The sequence below is a fragment of the Rhea pennata genome, chromosome 21 (assembly GCF_028389875.1).
Source record: "Rhea pennata isolate bPtePen1 chromosome 21, bPtePen1.pri, whole genome shotgun sequence".
Lineage (NCBI taxonomy): Eukaryota > Metazoa > Chordata > Aves > Rheiformes > Rheidae > Rhea > Rhea pennata.
In genome coordinates this window covers 2,767,008-2,784,427 of record NC_084683.1, presented here as the reverse complement: position 1 = coordinate 2,784,427, position 17,420 = coordinate 2,767,008, and the positions used below count along the sequence as shown (strand labels likewise).

Below are 17,420 nucleotides of genomic sequence, written 5' to 3'. Positions count from 1 at the left end.
TTTGGGCACTGAGGCAGGGATGTGCACCCAAAAAATGCCCTCGAGGGGATGCAGGGCAAGAATAATTCAGGACCCTCAAAGCTTAAAGGCTGGAGAAGATGCTGCTCCCAGTAAGGAAGAGCCGGCAGCATGCATGCTCGTTGCCCATGAGAAATGATAGCTTTATCCCATGTGGGAGAAGAAAGGCTGAAGGAGATGCTCAGAAGTGCAGCCCTCCTCCCAGGTAGGCTTATGGGCTTGCTCATGGCTGGGCCTGGCTGAGGAAGCTAGCTGGGGGCCTGGCAGCTTGGGTGCAGGGTTTAGCGGGCCTGCGTGGGCTACTAGCTCTGTCGCTTTCATTTCACTTCTCTTGCTCACTCAGTAAATCTTGCCTGACGGGGCAGGAAGAGGCACCGAGCACTGGAAGGGGGAGGAGGTGCTGAGGCAACGACACTGCTGGTTGGTAACCTCAGCGCTTCCTCCAAGCAGGATGCCTTTTGCTCCAAGCGGGAGCTGTGCTGAAGGATGCTGCCCTGATACCTCTGTGCCCTTCCCTGGGTGGTTGCTGTGGTCCCAGCAATGGCTGTGTCTCCCGGAGGGATCCCTGCTGAGCTGCAAGGTAAGCGTTATCCACCTCAATGCTTCTTGGCTGCCACATGGAACTTGCTGATCTGGGTCCTGCTCTGTTGTTCTCATGTCTGTGCTGGGGCTGTTGGGGCTGCTCATGGGTTTATTATCAACCCCAGCTCAAGGGGATCTGAGCAGAGCCTCGGACATGGTGCTGCAACACCTGTTCACTTGATGGTGCTGCTTAGACCAAAAGCATCCCCTAATAACAGGCTGGGTCATCAGGGATGTGGTTTGCCGAGACTTCCACTGACCAGCAGGGTTTTCAGGTGCAGGATGGTGCCACACACACCTGCAGACTTGGGATCCCCACACCAGCCAGAGGATCTCCAACTGTTCCGTGGGACAGCCTGACTGGCACCATGCTTGGCAGGGAGGCATGGCCTACAGCCTTGCCGGGACTCTCAGGCATCAGAAGGGATGTGTGAAATACTGTGACTAGCCACTACCAGGCCTTCAGGGGAAGTTCCCAGACTTCCAAGACCTGACTGAAAAAACAAATGACCACAGGAGGGCAAGGGGCCCTAGCTTCACCGCCACCATTGCTGCTTGTAGTGTGATGGGAAGGCATGGATTGCTAACCAGCCCCCACTGCCAGCAGAGGAGCTAACAGGGCTACCTGCAGCTTCAGTGAAGGCCAGAGGGAGCAGTGTCGTTGTGAAAACATAGTCTGCTTTGCAAGGAATGGGCAGTTGCAGTTCTAGTCTCAACAGCCTGTTCTGAGCAAAAGGTCTGAATCATGAGAAGGAGAGAAGCAGCTAGGCAGAGAGGTGAAACAAAGCTCAAGATGAGAGACAGTAAACAGGAGTGGGGTTTAGGCTTGTCTATAACAACCACAGGAGCAATAGGATTGCAAATGTGGGAAGGCCGGCACACATGACTACTGGTGTACATCATGGCCAAGGCAATTTCCAAAATAATGGAAAGGCAGAATACCTCCCTGGATGCACCATGGAGAGGGCAGGACTCAGCTGAGGCACTGAGGAGCTTGTGGCAGAAGGGTACCTGCAGAGCTCCCCACTGACCCTATGACTAAGAGCAGGAAGAAAGGAAGAGAAACAGGGACCCAGGTGGAGCACAGTACCAGATTCCAATGAACAAGGCTATTCCAAAGCACGTGCAGTGTAATCCTAGCGTGGGTAGGCAAACACACATTATGTGGAAGTCAAAGGCCAGACATCCTAAGAAAACCCTAAGTGAGCCCTGGGAGAAGTCCTGAAGGATCCCACACAAGAAAGCCAAGCAGTGTGTCCCTGGAGGGCAAACTGGTGGCATCCAAGCACTGTGCTTGCTCCCAACTGTAGCCAAGGCTCCACATGGCAATGAGCAGGTGAATGTGTCTATCACCTGAGCACCAGACAAGATACAAACCAGGTTTGTGAGGAAGTGCACAGCTTTCCTGAAAAGCCGTTCGGCACCGACAACTCAGTCTGATGCAGCATCCAGCACTGCTGCAAAGTCATGGAGAGCAAATGGTGTCATCAGTGTCTACCTTCAGATGTGGCTAGAGAAGAACTAATTCCTGGAGGTGCATGGGATGTGGGGCTAAATCAGTTCATGTTTGTGAGGGAGAGTGTAATACCAAAACTAACTGCTTCCTTTCTGCAAGGCCACAAAGTAAAGAGCCTCTCCGCCAAAAGGGGTGAACGGCCAGATTGAAGAAAAGGACCTGTGTCTGGTGACAGGAGTTTTCAAATGGCCTTGCACAAGGGGTTGCCACTATGAACATAGGATGGAACTGGGGGGGAGGGTGTCAGGGCATGTAGCTAGTACTATATGGAAGTGCCTGGCACTGGCACGTCATGAGGACAAATCTATTCTTGGCTCAGACATGGTAAGGACCACATCTCTGTGTCCTGCTCGAAGTAGCCTGGAAGAGTGCTTTGTGCCTTCAGTCTGTGACAACTTGATGGCAGATCCATGCTGCCTGGGGATGCCCACCCTTGCCAAGGAGGAGGTTTGTGATGTTGTGGTGCTAAAGCCACCACTGTGGTTTAGGGGAGCTAGAGCCATGCACGGACCTTCTCCTCAGAGGGATATGCACATCCAGATCCCATCCCTCTCCCCTTAACCTGAGCACTCATTCTTGGTGTGGGACTGGGGAGCTCAGGCTGTGTTTGGGGTCACAGGGACCATCTTGGGCATGCTGTGCCATGCACCCTCCTGGGCACCAGATCACAGGTAAAGGACTAAGCACATCTCCTAGCTTCAGCCAGATCAGTTACACTTGACATTGGTCTTTTCAGAGGGCATCACTGCCTGCCTGGGGATGAAGACGATCCTCCTGGTCAAGAGCATCCAGCTGCAGGTGAAATCCAAGTATGATGACTACATCTTGGTACGTTCAGGGTCCAGCACTCCATCCCTTGGCTGTTAGCCTAAGCTTGATTGGGGTCCCGAACCCACAGCGCACAGAGGGAGCAGTCTCTACCTCTCTGGGCTGTGCAGTAGGGCGGTAACCAGACACACAGTAGGGACTGAAGGGGGTGGTTAAACCCAACCGACTGGGCAAATGGTATCATCAGAGGTATGGAAGACATTTGTCTGTCTGGATCTTCCCTGCCTGTGCAGGACTTGCAGGGCCAGGCACACATCTGCCCCTCCTCCCAGCACCTTGTAGGGCAAAAACAGGATGGACCCTACTGCAGGTTACAGAGTGCATTGTGTGAATTAGCCAGTAAGTTTTCTCAGCTTATGCTCTCCCCGGTTTCCCCAGGCAGCAACTTAAGTGCTTCAGTGGGCTGTTGGGTTTCAGGGCTTCAGAAAGGCTGTTGCCTGGGGCGGGGGGTGGCCGGGGGCACTAGTCTGAACAGGATGCCAGCTCCTGTGTTACCCCAGTCCCCTGTCACCCTACTTTCTCCTGTCTAGGTGCTGACCCCCTGGCGAGCCTATGTGCTACTGGTGACACTACCAGTGAGGGTAAGTGTTGGGGTCCCTCTACTCCATGGTAGACCCGTGCTGCTCCCAGCAGGACCTCACTCGCTGCCTTGGGATGCCAGCCCCAGTGCGGGACCAGGTGTCCCGCATAGTGACCACAGGTACCTTGGGTCAGGAGGTCTGGAAAGCCCCAGGGAGCAGTATTAGTCTGTGGGGCTTGCCCGCAGCATGCAGCAGCATCAGGGGCTGCATTATGGCACATGAGGTAGGGTGGGTCAGATAGAAAAATGGGAGAAGGAGCTCAGATCAGGACACTGGCAGCCAGGCTGAGATTTGGGGGCTGGAGGGCTCTGGCCAAGTGCAGGGAGAAGCTGTGGTTGGGCACTGCCCTGGGTCATGGGAAAGAGCTTGGAGTCCAGGGTGCTGATGCATCTCTGTCAGCACTGAGGCTGATCCAGCCCTTCTCTCCCACTAGGTGCACAGCAGTTTCAGCTTTCTGGAGGTGCAAGAGATCACAGTGCGAGAGTCCAGCCTGGTGAGTGGCACTCACTGGAAAAGCCTCCCTGGGCAATTCCCATGTGGGGCATGTTGGCACCCGGATTGCCAAGGCACATTCTGCTCATCTCCCCCCCCTTTGGAAACCCTGGCCTGGAGCCTGCTGCAGGGTCTGGGGGAAGTCGTTGCCCACTGTTTTACATTTGGGGTCACCACTGCAGAGCTTTGGGAGCTTCCCACCATATTTATCCGATGGCCACCTCTAAAGAAATCCTCTTACAGCTTCGCCCACGTTAGCACCCTCTTTAGCCAGAGGTAAGGGGAGGCGCTCAGGGGTGCTAAGAGGGGAATACAGGTGTCTGCACCCACTCTCCTCCAGCAGACCTGGCCATGCATGCTGCAAAATCACTACTGAGAGCTGTAGGCAGCTCCTGCCTTCCTTGGCATTTGGGTGACACCTCCCGCTCATCAGGGACAAGGTGATAAATTGCAACTGGCTTACACAGGCAAAGCCAAATTTAGTAGGAAGGTGTTTTAAGCCCTGTTAATCCTCTTAACAACAAGGCATGCATGCATGGTAGGTGTAGCAGGCACAAACCATGAAGGAGAGGGAATGGACTGTCCCAAAATGGACATGTCAGCTGAAACCAAGGCTGCAGTTCCTGTTAACCTCTTTCGCTCATTAAAGCACCATCAGCAGTGATAGCCCTGACTTGCAAATAGGGCTTCTGCTGCTTGACATTAGAGAGACAATCCTCTTAGGAGCAGGATGTGTATTTGAGCTGTGCTTTGCTTAGAGGTCTTTAGCAGGAGCACAGAGTTAAAGAGGAGATAGGCAGAGAGAGCAGAAGAGGAAGCCATGAGCCTTCAGACAGCATAGCATCAGGAGGCTGGAAATGCCTGGTGTCAGCTGACAGCTTCCACACAGACTGGGAAGTACAAGTGGGAAAGTTAGGGGAAGAGCTAGAGCCTCACGTATCCTGGGAGGGGGTGTCAGGAGGAGAGGCACATTCTGCCGAGGTATGCTCCAAGGATGCGAGCAGAGACAAATGATTCGGGGACAGGACGGCATCACCTGGGCACTTACAAGGAAGTGGAAGAACAGCTAACTTCAGATCATTGGCCTGTCTCTGAGACCATTCCATTGGGACCACAGACCTGAGGCTGTATGACAGTTCCAGTGGTTACTCACCTGCCAGTCTGAGCACCTGGCTGGGGCAGGCAGAGACTGGCCCTGCTGTCACACATAGAGCCCTGCTCTGAAAAGAAGCTCCATCTTTATGCTGCCCAAGCAGATAATTGTCATCTCCCTCCTACATTTCAGTGTGTAATTAAATTGGAGAATGTGTTGCCATGGGATTTTTGTAGGAGACAAAAGCTAAAAAAGCATCAAAACCAGATGAGACAATTTCAGGGAGGAAATCTCCATCAGGGGCTGCTCAACACAGCAACCTGGCTGTGCCTTAGCTGGGAATGGGCAGATGCAGCAAGCCAGCTGCTTCTATGCAACATTGCTGTCTACCACTTACACTAGAGATGGGACCCTGGGCAGACAGTTGGGTACACAGACCCAGGCATTTCTGCTCTGCTGGCCCTGCCATCTCAATTTTGCAGGGGCTCGCTGTAGCAGTGCAGGCAAAGAGGTTTCTTTTTTTTTTCTCTGCCAGGATAGCGAGAGGCAGAGCTGATCTGGAGGCAGTTCTGAGGGTGGAGGGAGGTTTTGTTGAGGATGAGCAAGTTCAGGCACTGAAATCAATGCCAAATGGGGTCTGTCTTGGTCATTTCAATCTCTAAAGCTCTTGGTAAGAAAAGGGCAGACCACTAGCCAGTTACTGTGTCTTTGAAAGCTAATCACTTGGGCCAAGGGAAGGGTAAGGGGGTGTTAATGCCTTGGTCTGGCACATGACAATATGTTTACTCCATTTCATCCTAAATTCCTGTTGTTCTCAGCCTTACCTCCACTTACAGTGCTCTGGCTAGAATTATAACTACAGAGATTGGATGCTTGCATTACGAGTGCAGCCCTTGCAGTGCCTAGCCAATTGCTGTCAGCATCATGTCTGCAGGTTTGGGGTGCCTCACATTGCCAGTTTTCTCAGATGTTTCCCATCCTTTGGCCTCTGCAGGTTGTCCTAGAAACAGATACGTCTTCTTATGTCATCCGGCTTATGTCATTTGATGATTTGGAGCAAGTTGTCATCCATGTCACCATGTCACTTAAGAAGGTCTTCCCAGATTTGTCCCCTGGGTAAGGGTTCCAATGTCCTCAGGGACTAACATGTAGGAACTGGAGGGACCATGTCACTTTGGAGGAAACATTCTTTGCTCAGACAGAGCCAAAAAGCAGCTTGAATGTCCAACAGGGCCCTTTAATAGGAGGAAACCTTGCTAATGGAAGCCAAATGTTCCTCGTTCCCTGATCACATCGGGAAGAATATTTTTGGTCACTCTCCGGGCCTGGCAAATGGGTTATAGTTAGGCATATATTGCGGTGGGGATGATTTTCTCCCAGCCTGCTCCCTGGTCCTTCCCCCAGAGCACTGCTCAAGAACTCGCCCCCCAACCTGTACGAGAGGATACGGAGGATCACAGACTCCCTGGAGGAAATGTTGCAGAGCAACCAAGGGCCCTGTGGTAAGTGCTGTTCTCCCTGTACACATACCAGACAGGGGCAGGAGGGTTGGAGTACCTCAGAGATCAACCCAGTATCCACACAGTCATCGTCAGTGGCTATTTGTGGCTCCCCCACGTCTGGTGGCAAGGCAGCTCCTGCACTGGCTTATGTCTGTAGGAGCCCTGCCGGCAGGCTGCACTCTCCACCAGCGTACCCCATCTCACAGAGTAGGAATGAGGTGCAGGGTGTGTGAGTGAGGAGCCGATCTGGCAGGCTGGGGAGATTGCAGCTTCCCAGAAAGGAGCAGGATAGCTGTATGGTGAGGATGCACAGTCACAGATGCGTCTACCCATGAGGGTGTGCAACTAGAGTGGGTTTTATCTACCTAATGTGATACTGCTGCAGCACCAATCCTGGGTTCTAGCTATTTGGGGTAGGAACTTTAAAAGCTCCAAGGGTTTTAGTGGGAGAAGAGTTAGACCAACATAAACTGAGAAGCAAGATGGTTGCTAAAAAAAAACCAACTACATGAACATAACCCTGTCATACCTCTGCTGCCACCATAGCAACACAATTTGCCTGACATTTCTGAGGGGCAAGGGGGGGTTGTTACAGCATGGAAATTGGATTCTAGGTCAATCTCTAGGATCGTGGGGTTGTGGAGCTGAGATGTCTGTGGGCACATTGGAAAAGCAGACTGTGCCCCAGCACCACAAACTAGGAAGAGCACAAGGAATCGTAATGAGGAGGCCACAGTGATGTGCAGGGGAGGGCTTCTGCCTGATGTTGGAACTGTGATGTTTGCAGTGCAGTATGTTGGGGCCAGGCATACAGGAGACGTGGGAAAAGCAGCATATAGTCCAGATGCCATGTCCAGGCAGGCTGATGTGGCCCGGGTATGGTTTCCAGAGCAGGCCAAGCTCCACCTCTGCCATCCCAGTGCCTAGTTTTACAGTCCATGGCCATAAGCACTGTGTTTATAAGGAAACAAAACCTCTCAGTAAAAGGATGCCGAGAGAGAACAGGCAATAAGGACCTAGGATTTCCTACATGGATCAGGTGAAGGGAGCAGAGTTATTGCCTCAGCTCCCTGAGTTGTGCATTCCCTTTCAGGATGACAGTAGACTGAGCAGGACTCTGCAGCCCCTTTGAGGAGGGCAGGGAGAGCCTCTGCCTCCCACTTTTTGCTTTCTGCCTACCCTAAATGTCTCCTCAGTGTTCCCTTGGGGAGGTCTGCTCACAGTGCCCTAAATACTGCCTTCTCTTTGCAGGTGGGTTTTCAGAGACTTATGCTGCTTTATGTGATTACAATGGCTTTACCTTTCGTGAGGAGATACAGTGGGTAAGCTGACCCACGCTGTAGAAAGGAGATAATCACAGCAGGTTGTTCGGAGGGCATGGCAGAGGGATGCTTGCTGGTGCCTCCACCCCACTCTGCAGCCACACAGCCATTCCGGGAAGCAGAGGCATCCTGAGAGCTGGGAGTATCTTGGGCACCAGCTACCTCCCAGGGCTGGGAGTATGCCAAGGTCAAGGAACATCCCAGAGGGCTGGGAGCATCCCAGGGATGGAAATTACAGTTTTACGCTGCTTGAGTGCTCCCTTCTCTTTTGATGTGGTGGAATGAAATGTAGAGAGGGATGAGTTACCTTGGATTAGGAAGCTTCCCAGGCTGATGTATAAGAAAAGCCCTTGGAAACCCATAGTCCTGATGGGTATCTCCAAAGAGAAGAGCTGGTGACAGCATAACCGGCCATGCTGAGACACAGCCACAGCAGCACAGGCTGTCCCCCTCCTCCTGTGGGACACCAGGTGACTGTAATTCACATCTTTCCAGGCCCTCATCCCCACCATAGAAGGGGTTCATTGGCTTCTTCTGGCCAATCCTTGTGAAAGCGGTCAGGAAGCCACTACAACATAGGGTTGCACCCGTATGGGACACGTGCTCTTGCTGCCTCTGTCCCTAGGAAGGTTTCAGGTTCTGGATTTAGGCATGAGGCTCCCAGCATCCGTTTAGGCTCTTGAGAACCATGGGAAATGGGTTCTGGGTGAGGGCCCCCCATGAATCAGCCTCTGGGCAAAATATAGCTCCTTCCGTTGACAGCACAGCTTGCCAGGCATGCTAGCAGATGTCGAAGCCCTTCCCCAGAGCTGGCACTGAGCCCTGTCTGAGTATCTGTCTGTCTGGCAGGATGTGGACAACATCTACGACAGCCAAGACTGCAGGGAGTTCAACCTACTGGATTTCAGCCACTTGGAGAGCCGGTGAGTCATTCAGCCCCACCAGGTGCATCCTGGAGCACACCATTTCTCAAGCACCTTGGCCATGCTGCCCTGCACCCACCAGCACTTGTCTCCTTCCTCGCTGTCCATGGCAGGAGCTTTTCTGTTCTCTTGTTGGAGGTTTTTATCTCTTCAAGGATGGCCATGTGTTCCAAGGATGGTAGGTTTATGTCCTGCTGGCTGCGGGCAGATGTTTCCCCAGAGAAATCTCCAAATTAGAAGGAGAATTCCCTCTGAGAGCCACCTCTGTCCCTCCGGGTGACTGTCCCAAGAGGCCAGAGAGACTTCCCTAATCTGTTTTTAACATCTATATAACCCTAAGAACCAGCTAAGGAGGTGAAAACTGAAGACTGTCAGCCTTTCACAGCTTGTGTCTGTCAGGTGTTTCCTTATGCAAAACAACCAGCTCTGCTAAAAGAGCTGCAAAAATTTGCAATTCTCTGTCTCCCCTCCAGACTGCAGCCCTGCTAGTACCCCAGGTTGCTGTTACAGAGTTTTGGCCTTGTAATGAGGCTATGATTTCAGGTTGTGCCCTGAGCCTTACATTCAGGTTGCCCTAGCAGCTCTTCCCATCAGCAGGGTCCTCCAATCCCTCTATACTTATGTATTTAGACATATTTAGATAGATATAGACATATCCAGAGATGTGACCTTAGAAAGAAGGAGTGAAGGCTTATCTGTCGGAGAAGGTAGTTGGCCAGGCTCTCATCTACCAACTGGGAAATAGTAAGAAGGTTTGGGCTTTTCATTTTGGGGAAAATTTTGGTGTTTGGTCCACCTGAATGGGGACATTTTTTGGATATTTCTTTGGACCAGAAAGTCAGAAAGAAACTTCCTGTTCAGTCAAGCATAACATGCACTGTTCCTTAAATGAAGATGAGTTTTAAACAAAAATGGACATTCTGATGGGGACATCCAAATTTTTGATTGATTTTCTTTTCACGGGAACAATCTGGTAAAACTGAGCTCTATTTTTGAGGTGCTTTAAACTCACAGGCCTTCTCCAAAAATGCCTTAGCCTGACTGCTCAGTCCTGCTCTGGTGAACACTGTGTTTGTGCACCCTGGGCCCATTTGTGGAGGTATACCCTGGGGCAGCTGTGGCTGGGTATACCAAAGCTGTTGTGGCTGTGTACCAGGAGGCAGTTTTGCTTGCATGCTCCAGGGTGACTGTTTTTGCACCCAGTGGTGGCTGTGCCTGTGCAGCCCGGGGTGGTTGTGGCAGTGCACCAGGAAGCAGTTGTGTGCATGTGCCCTGGGGAGATTGTGTTTGTGCATGCTTGTGTGGTTGTGGCTGTGCACCCTGTGGCAGTTGTACTTGTGCTCCATGGAGGGGTGCATGTGAGTGGGGCCCAACTGGCTGCTTTGTCAGGCAGCCACCCTCAGTCTGGCCCCTGACTGCCTTGTCCTTGTCACCCTGCAGAGACGTGGCACTGCGTGTTGCTGCCTTGTCCTTCAATCTGTGGTTCACAAAGCTCTACTGCAAGGACTTCAGACTGGTGAGTGCCCATCATGTGGCACAGGTCCTGGTGGAGCTGTGTCTGCTGGAGATGGATGGACTTTCAGAAAGGCTTTCTTTATCTGCAGAACCTGGAGATTTCAGAGCAACTCCTGTATATGTTCAGCAAATCAGTGACACTGGAGGAGCTGGTGCTGGAAAACAGGGGGCTAAAATTGTAAGGAAATACACTGCTTTTCTGAGGGTATTCTGTACTATTGATGTATCCCGGACGGCACTAGATAATTTCTTCTGGTCAGCACAGGGAGCTTCCTCTATCTTTCCTCCAGCTATTTGGCTGATTATGTCCTCAAAGTGTTAAAACAGTAACAGTTTTGGTCAGACTTGAATCCCTAGATAAAGCATTTGAGCCATGTCAACCTGCATCTAACAGAACAAACTCCTGCCTTGTAAATTGGAGGCTGGAGGAGGGGGAATGCTTTTCCCTCACAGGTGCTGAAGCACTGATTTGTGCTGGAGGCAGGGCTTGCACCTTAATTAAAGTGGCTGAGGGATCTAAGGATGTCAGAGGGATTCCCAGTTTAGGACTGGTGGGGCTCCTTAATAAGGTCACTGAAATATTAAAGTACACACAGGCCCTGCAGCCTGCCCTGTATGGGTAGAAGACAGCAGAGCTGGACTGCCCGTGTTGTCAGGAGGATGCAGAGCCCTGGCATGGTGCTGAGCAGGATCTTAGCAGCCCTGCCCAGCTCACATTGCATGCATAGTGCAGCGTAGGCCAGCTCACTCCCATGCCAGAGCTGGATGTCCCTGCAACTGGGGTGCTGATGCCACATAGCTTGGGCAGGGTGAGAGCCCACTGAACAGCAGCCTTCCCACAGCCTGGAGGCCAGCAGACCTGACACAGCCTTGGTGAGACTTTGCTTTTGGATGGAGCCTGTCATCCTCGTAGGAGCCAGTGCTGCATCCCCACATGGCTGCAAAGTGGGCAGCCATGCCTCTCAATGGTGCCTGTACTTTTGTCAGACACATAGCCCTTCTTTCTGCAGTGACTTTGCTCAGAGGATGGCCCAGGCACTCAGCAGACATCCTGACTCTGTGCTGCACACCATCAATCTTGCTGGCAACCAGCTGGAAGACAGAGGTACCCCACACCTCACAGTAGCAGATGTGTTTAAGCTCATGCAAACTGTTATTTTTCTCCTGTCCTTGCCTTCCCTTCATCTCTTTCCCCAACTCTGTATCCCATTGGCAGCTGGGCAAAGGCAGCTCTGTATCCCTGCCTGTAAGTGCCTATGGGGAAAGCAACAGGAAGGGGCTGGCTCCATTCTCAACCCCTAATTCCCTGTGTAGCCTGATGACGAGCACGTGGAGCAACCCATGGCCTCCTTCTGCACTTGCAAGGCAGCCCAAGCCACTCATCACTGTTGCCGTGCCTGCAGCAAGCAGCTCAGAGAGCTGTCCTTGTTGGCCTGCACTGTGGGGACAATACTTAAGGGTGGCGGAGGCACCCAGACCCCCATTTGCGCTGTCACGGCTGCTCAGGGCTTTCTACTCTTCCATCAGGGATAATTGCCTTCAGCCAGCATTTTGAGAAGAGGCCAAGGGCCTGCAGAGCCTCAACTTGGCCAGGACATCACTCACTGCTAAAGGTACAGCCCTGAGACAATATTCCCCCCGCCCCCTTCAGGTCCCAGTGGGGAGGCCAGTCAGACTGACTCTGTCCACAGCATTTATGGCTCAGCGGGGCCAGGCTGACATCAAAGAATCTCCCAGAGGGGATGGCATGGGTGGGCTGGGGGCCATGTGCCCTTGATGAGGCATTTTGGAGAATGGCACACTCTGCCCAGAAGCAGCTTCACCACTGGCGGCAAATAAAATGTCTCCAAAATGATGTTGCAAAGCCTGGCTGGGCATAGCATACTTGGGTGCACGGGATGAGGAGAAGAAACAGTCCCCCAGGGATGCCATGCACAGGATATGTCCAAGAACACAATGTCCTGCTGCCCTGGACATAGGAAATTGCCCCTCTTCTGCTCCATGGCTCTCCACAGTGCAGGGATGCACTCTGTCCAAGATCCGTGGGCATCTGTTTTTTGGCCTACCCTCAAGCAGGAACAAACACATTATGCCAGGCTCTAGCAGCTAATGAAGGCATCCGCTCTTCCCTCCGGCACTTGGACCTCTCCGGGAACCCCAGCACCCTGGCCATGGATGACACTAGTGTGAGTGCTGAGAAGGGTCAATGCTCTGACATTGTAGGATAGACTGTCTCCTGCACACATGGGGGGCACCTCTTCCTCTGGTGGCCTTGCTGCTCCTAGGAGAGAATTGAGAGGGCTTGCCTTGGTTCATTCAGAGGCTGATCTCTGCGTTGTAGTGGCCCAGGCACTCAGAAGTGGCTGTTGCTGGAGGGTCTGAAACCAAGCTGCTTGGCATCCCCAGGTGCATTTGCGCAGAGGTGCTTGGCTCTCTGGAAAGCCATGGCTGTGACATCTTCCTGCCTATCTGACAGCAGCTGTGGGACTCTGCTGTGGAGACACCTCACTGTCCTCACGTGAGGATTGGAGATGGCATCTTGAGCAAGGAGACACCCCAGGGACTGAATGGCCCATGCATGGAGTGTGGGTCACCGTGTGATTCATCACCGTCTTCACTTCTGCTCCCTAGTTAGAAGGAAGGAAGTTGGCCAGACTGGCTGGGATTCTTGCGGAATGGGGAGTCAGAGGGTACCCAAGGTGGATACCAGGGGTCCTGGATGAGCTTCTGAATCCTCTCTCCTGACAGAGTTTGCAGAACCTCCTCTGCCGGTGCCACTCACTCTCTCACCTCAGCCTGTCTGGCATTGACTGCTCTTTAGACACTGTGAGTACGCAAGCAGGGGGACCCCAGATAGTTATCAGTGCCCAGCTCCAGAAGCTGTGCCACACCCCAACAGGTGTCCCCAGCCCCACTACCTGCATCCTATGTGGCATGGGACTGCATAGGCCCAGGAACAGGAAACTTGTTGGGTCAGAGGGGTATGATGGCAGCCAGCTCAGCAATACATTGTTCTGCATCCCGTGGCATGGGTGGGCTGGGAGACACCAGCTTCAGCAGGAGGAGGAAGAAGAGAGCTGGGAGCAATGGTGGTAGCTGGCAGCCCCAGCATGGGCAGACCTCCTACCTTAGGGTCTCCCACACTGTCTCTTCTCATCTGGCATGCATGAGGTGCCATGGTGCTAGCTGGATCCTTGACCTATCTCAACTTACTCCCTCCTGCAGCTCTTTGGAGCACTGACCCATGGGTGCTGCACCAGCCTTGTCCATCTGGATCTTTCCAAAAATGTGTACTCACACAAGTAAGCCCAGCACATGAAAGGGAGGGAATCTGTGCCATGGCTCATCATGGCCCAGTTGGCAGTGACTGCCCGGCATCTCCTGAGGCAGTGGGCAGCCAGTGCCAGCTATAGGCATGCACAGAAGATGATGCTATTTTGTGCTTTTCCCTTCAGGAGGGTGAAAGATGTCTCTCCTGCCATCAAGCAATTTTTCAGCAAGGCCTGTGCCCTCAGGCATGTTTCACTGGCAGGTACAAAGCTGCCTCCAGATGTTGAAAGGTAAGATGGGAGCAGCATGCTGGCAAGACATCCAGCCACTCAGAGTCCAGCTCCAGGGCCTGACCACCCCTGTTACCCCTGTAGAGGCTCAGCAGGGTGATAGAGAGGCTCTGGGCCTACCAATGGGAGCAGATTATGGGTGAGCCTTGTCCAGTGGGACATGGCTTAGGACTTTGAAGTTAGAGGGGACAGATGAGGATGCTGGATAAGAGTGGCAAAATACAGAGCTCTGCATGCTGGCAAACAACCCTTTCCCTATCCTCCTTGTCCCACTCGGCAGCCCACAGAGGGTGCCCTACGGCAGGTGGCTGGCACCCACACTGCTCTAGCCAATGGCTTTGGTGACTTTTCCAGGGCTTTGCTGCAAGGACTGGCGTACAACAGTTGCATCAGTGACCTTCACCTGGATCTCAGCAGCTGTGAGGTGAGGGAGCAGCCTGTGTATAGTGAATACCTGTGAGTTGTATGAGCCCAGCAGCGCTAGAGGCACAGTCTCCAGTCAGGGTATCATATTGTATCCCTAGGGGTGTGCATCCCTGAGGGGAAGAGGCCATGGCAGGGGAGGCAGGTGCTCATTCCCATATGGGAAGATCCATCCCCAACTACCATGGGGCTGAGGTGACCTTCCTGACAGCAGGCTTATGTTTGCAGGGCTTGGCACCTTCCCATATACTGACATGTTTCTGTTTATTTCAAGCTGAGGTCAGCGGGGGCCCAAGTCATCCAGGATCTCATCTCTGATGCCAATTCCATCAGTGACCTGGATTTGTCTGATAACGGTAGGTCATTTTTCCTTATCTGGGAGTGCAATGTCCTCCACCTGTGGGCACAATTGCCTCAGGGTGTTCGGCAGAGGCTGAGTTAGACCCAGCATCTCCTAAGCTTGTAGAAGTGTCCTGGGGAGATGGAGCAGCTTTGGAGAGTTGAGCAGGGTCACATCAGGCTGTCAGAGATACTCTTTGCACTCTTGAGCCATAGCTGACCTGTTGCCCTTGCCTGCCTATGACTGCACACCTATACTAGGCTCAAAGTGTACCCACTTTCTGGTGCCCACCTGGTGTCCAGAGCTTTGTCTCAGCAGAAGGCTGTGAAATCCCCCACCTTGAACTAGGGCCGCGCCTTCTATGCTTGTCTACCTTTTGACCATGCTGCTTAACACAAAATTAGACTGTGCTTTGTCTTTCACTAGCAGCAGCCACAACAGTACAGGCTATGCAAGCATCTAAGCTAAAGGTTTAGTGGACAAAGTACAAAAGGACAACCAAGTCATACCAGTGTTCCACAAGGATGTGAGTACCCAAACACCTGGAGTGGATTCCTCCGAGGCAAATTATCACTTCACTGAGATTTTTGTCTTTCTACCCTAAAAACAAAACCTACACGCCTTCCCCAAGACAGGAAAAGACTTGTTTGTGCTCTTCTTCCCCACAATGATCTCCTTCCTGCTATCCAGCAGTCTCCTAATGCGCCAGACCTTTTCCATCATTGCATCCAATTTTGGCCAGCAACAGTGGCCCTCACCTCTCATGTCCATGACATTCTTCCCTGTACAGGTCTGCCTTCTAGTAATTTCAACCACGCAACATCAGACTCATGTTAAAAATATATGAGTGCTCATTTTCCATGTACCCATTGCAGTCTAATTCCTGCACTTCATCAGGATCAGTTAGTTAAATGGCAAAATTATTGGGGAAACGTGTAACAAGAGTTCAGTTCTGGGCTTCAAAAGTGGTGACTAGGTTAGCTGGACACTTAGCGGAGCCAAGGCAGTATTGGGCCTGTGTGGCATTGGCTCCTTCTGTGCTCACTGCTGAGCCTACAGAGAGTCAAGTGCAGTTTCTCCAATATTTCTTCAAACACTCTGGAGAGATCAAGCCTGCCTCGACTTACCAGCTAACCTTGCCACATGGCACAGGGCATCTCACCAAATGTGCACATACACAAGTCCATGGGTCCTAACAGGATGCACCCATGAGTGCTGAGGGAGCTGGCTGATGTCATTGCAAGGCCACTCTCAATCATCTTTGAAAGGTCATGGTGATCAGGAGAGGTATCTGAGGACTGGAAGAAAATAAATGCCCCTCCAGTCTTCAAAAAGGGCAAGAAGGAGGGAACTTCTGGCCAGTCAGCTTTGCCTCAATCTCTGGAAAGGTGCTGTGGCAGCTAATCCTGAATACTACTTCCAAGCATTGTAAAGGATAAGAAGGTGATCACGAGTAGTCAGCATGGATTCACAAAGGGGGAAATCATGCTTAAGCAACCTGAAAGCCTTCTCGGGTGGAATGACTGCCTGGCAGATGGAGAGCAGTGGATGTTGTCTCCTTTGACTTCAGTAAAACTTTTGACACTGTCTCCCATAATGTCCTCATGTGTATCTCATCCAGGAAAGCAGACTTTGGTCTCTTCAGAGACCTACTTGGAGGAATCTCATGTATTAAGGCCTTAGAAGGAAGGGGGGTCCAGGAGAGCTGGCTAGTATTCAAACATCACTTCCTCCAAGCTCAAGAGCGGTGCATCCGTATGAGTAAGAAGTCCAGCAAACGGGGCAGGAGACCTGCAGGGATGAGCAAGGAGCTCTTGGCCGAATTCAGACAGAAGGAGAAAGTACACAGAATGTGGAAGAGGGGACAGGCTACTTGGGGGAATTTTAGGATTGCAGTCATCGTATGTAGAGATGCGGTGAGGAAGGCTAAGGTCCATCTGGAATTGAGTCTGACAAGGGATGTTAATGACAACAGGAAGGGCTTCTTCAAATACATCAGTAACAAGAGGAGGACTAGGGAAAATGTGGGCCCACTGCTGAATGGGGTGGGGGCCCTGGTGACGAAGGATGCAGAGAAGGCAGAGTTACTGAATGCCTTCTTTGCTTCAGTCGTCACTGCTAAGGGCAGCCCTCAAGAATCGCAGATCCTGGATGTAAGGGAGAAAGTCTGGAGAAAGGAAGACTTTTCTTTGGTTGAGGAGGATAGGATCTCTAAAGATCTTCTGGGCAAGCCTGACATCCACAAATCCATGGGCCCTGATGGCATGCACCCAGGAGTACTAAGGGAGCTAGCGGACATTGTTGCCAGGCCTCTCTCCATCATCTTTGAAAAGTCATGGAGAACCGGAGAGGTGCCTGAGGACTGGAAGAAAGCCGTTGTCATTCCAGTCTTCAAGAAGGGCAAGATGGAGGACCCAGGCAACTACAAGCCAGTCAGACTCACCTCCATCCCTGGGAAGGTGATGGAACAACTCATTCTGGATGTCCTCTGTAAGCATATGGAGGAAAAGAAGGTGACCAGGAGTAGCCAGCATGGATTCACCAAAGGGAAATCCTGCTTCACCAACCTGATAGCCTTCTATGACGGAATGACTGGCTGGGTAAATGAGGGGAGAGTAGTGGACATTGCGTACCTTGACTTGAGCAAGGCTTTTGACACTGTCTCCCATAACATCCTCCTAGGCAAGCTCAGGAAGTGTGGGTTAGATGACTGGACAGTGAGGTG

General features: G+C 52.1%; 1 pseudogene; it reads left to right on the top strand.

The window, feature by feature from the left end:
- Positions 1-558: 558 nt before the first annotated feature.
- The window catches only part of LOC134149703 (capping protein, Arp2/3 and myosin-I linker protein 2-like), a 266,237-nt pseudogene continuing 249,375 nt past the window's right edge, over positions 559-17,420 (top strand).